The sequence below is a fragment of the Adiantum capillus-veneris genome, chromosome 16, assembly GCF_014529385.1.
Source record: "Adiantum capillus-veneris isolate H3 chromosome 16, ASM1452938v2, whole genome shotgun sequence".
In the NCBI taxonomy this organism is placed as follows: Eukaryota; Viridiplantae; Streptophyta; class Polypodiopsida; order Polypodiales; family Pteridaceae; genus Adiantum; species Adiantum capillus-veneris.
Genome location: NC_140946.1, coordinates 10134425 through 10137524, shown reverse-complemented (window position 1 = coordinate 10137524; position 3100 = coordinate 10134425).

Sequence of the window (3100 nt, the reverse complement as noted above, 5' to 3'; positions counted from 1 at the left end):
CTCTCTCTCTCTCTCTCTCTCTCTCTCTCTCTCTCGTGCTCACTCCCCTTGGTCTCTATGCTTCCACATTCTCAACTTTGACATGGTATCAAGCGACTCGGTGTAGCTCAATGATTCTTTAAGCCATTGGCGTGGAGAAGCAGCATAGAGAAGAGAAGCGTGAAGGAGATCTCCCCTTGGCATTACTCCCCTGACTCTTTAAGCCCTTGGCGTGGAGAAGCAGCATAGAGAAGAGAAGCGTTAAGGAGATCTCTTCCCTTGTTGTCATCGGCATTACTCCCCCCCTCACTGCCGCTGTCCCATGCGTTTTAAAATGCTAGCCTCAGGAGTCCCTCCCCTGCAACGGCACCGATTTTCCTCTCATCTCATGCGCACATTCTAAAATGTTGGGCGTTACTACCCTTGTTGGCACTGGTCTCCCCCACACTGCTCCTGCCCGCGAGCATTTCAAAATGGTGACTGTCGACAGTACCACCCTCCCCTCCCGTGCATTTTGAAATGCACGCTGCTTGGCAACTTGACGGCAATTGTTAGCAGCGGCTAACACAGGCCACACCAAATTGCATCAAGCGGGAGATATTCTATGGATGTCACAATATTTCCCACTCACTTTGTATAAGCCTTGGGCTCATTGGGAGTTCCGAAGTTGTATATGCTAAGTTAGAGGGCTCAAGCTTAAACCCATAGTAGAAGGGATTGTGGTGAAAGCCTTTAAAAGGAAGCCTTTATGCAAGGAGGCTTCATTCTTGAGTATCCACTCTTGAGGATCCACTTTTCAGAGCTCCCTCTCTCTTGAGTGTTCACTCTATGGCCGAGCCTTGAGCTTAATGCCCATGCTTAAGAGGCTAGTGCTAATCATTGTAATTAGAGTAAGCTCTTCTTGATTAATCTAATTCCTATTTTCTCATTAGTCTACTTCTTCTCTACATTTCATTATGTCATGAGGTAGTATTACACTCTCATTATTCTAGATTTGAGAGAGGTATGTACTTCTTGCTATTAACCACTCCTATTCTTCCATAAGCATTCAATTTGTGAGATTTAGCATCACTATTTAGGTTGATTAAGTTGGGTATTAATCTTGTAATTAGTGTGTGTGCCCTATTGTTTGCTTGTGTGTAGATAGGTTTTATGAAACTCTGGCACCATTCACCTTGTGTGTGTAGTGCCATGATTGACATGTGGTAATTAGTGTTTGCTTATCATTAGTGTGCTTGAGGTTTCTAGTCTATGGTAAGCCGGACTTCACTGGACTTGATGTGTGTAGGAGTTGATTGATTAGTGATAAGAGTAGGTTTAGAGTTAGTCTTGCCATGGCTAATCTCTACTTGCATTGGAGAGTTGATCTCTTGAATCCTCTATTTCTAATCATCCGATGCTCATGCTTCCATGACCTAGCCAGGTTGCTGATACACAGATTTGATAATTTTGTGTGGGTTACAATTAGGTCATTTCTAGAACACCTCCCTACAACAATAACCCTCCCCTCTTGACAGCGTTTTGAAACGCAGCAGATAGGAACCCTTGACGAGCTTGTGCCCCTCTGTTTTGAGACGCCCAATCGGGTAGCCCCTTGGACAACCACCTTCCCCCCTAGTTGCTAACCCAAGTGTCCCATCCTCTCTCGTCATGTACTTGCGTTTTAAAACGCTCTGAGAGTAAGTGAGTGTGGAGGGCACCTTTGGACAACTAAGGAGGGGATTTGGTAGCCTCGCATTATTGGAGAGCCTTGGATGGAGGATTACAGAGCCTCAGTGGCTTGTATATTGGAGTTCTTGTGGCTTGGGGATCTTGCAGCTTGGTTCGTGCAACCACCTTTGGAGTGCAAGAAGGTACCAGATTACCAGCTTTTGCAACTTCAAAATGGCCTCCCCTTGCTTGAACACCCGCGATGACAACGACCAAAAGAAACATGTAGCGACATTAGGGAAAGTTTGGACTCAAGTTTGGTCATTTTAGCGCTAGAGAGAGAATGCAACGCAACCAATGAATGGTGGGCTACCGTAACGGTAGTTCGGATTTTCCTTGTTTTTATCTCAAATTTCAGCATTTTCAAAAAACAATGTTTAGTTGCTTAAAAAATCTTAACACTAATATATGTTGTGATTTGCTCAAATATTTCTTGTCAGGACCAAATATAGGACAAATCTACCATAACTCACACTCAATGTAGTTGTGTGCACTTTTCTGATAGGAGAGACTTCATAGTATTCCTGCTTGTTCTCATTCATCTGTGCTCAACTATCTATTCTGCTCGCATTCGATTCTATTGTGTTTGCACTTAGAAACGCTCCCCCTCTCACATCTGTGATGTGCATCTTTCCATAGAAGAATCACTAATGGAGAATAGAAGACCTTGATGACCATCTGCCGCAAGTATTAAGTCTGTCAAAATTTTCAACAACTTTGATTTGGACAATGGTCAATGGCTTTCCACCACCATTACAGTTGGAATCTGGGTTCTCCTACAGACTAGGAAGAGAAAGCGCATGAGCAATGAGTTTGTGACCATTTATAAAGGTAGGGTGAAAAAATTTCTCTTGTGACAAACGAGCAAAACAATCAAAGAGGTTCTCATTGAACACACATATATGCACTCAGAGTTGTGTCTACAAACAACGTCGACAAGATTTTCAACAAATCAACCAAATTGTAATTTTTCTTACATCCACAATAGATTTTACTCTTCGCTCGTGTATTGTGTGTTTAACCTGCCTATTGTAGATATTTATCCTTCCAACAAAGAAGACTAGAACCAATGGATTGTATTATTGGCATTTTTGATGCATTACATGCAACTGTGGGAGAGCTACTCTATAACACTAGTGCCAAAAGAGCGTTGGCTAAAAGGGGGGTTTTCTTCTTTGTCCACTTTTATAATGCTCCGTGTTGTGCGCTTGGCTTCGGCACTCTAGAATATCTCCCGGTTTCTTTGAAGGACAGTCCAGAGTGGCCAGTCCCTTCATCTGAAACCTCTGAGTGTTTCAGACTAAAGCTCCATTAGGAAATATAAAATTGCTTAAGACCAAATATTACTAGTCAGTTGGTGCGTGTTTCAATCTTCATGCCCATGCATGTGTTTATCAACTTTTTCCATGAT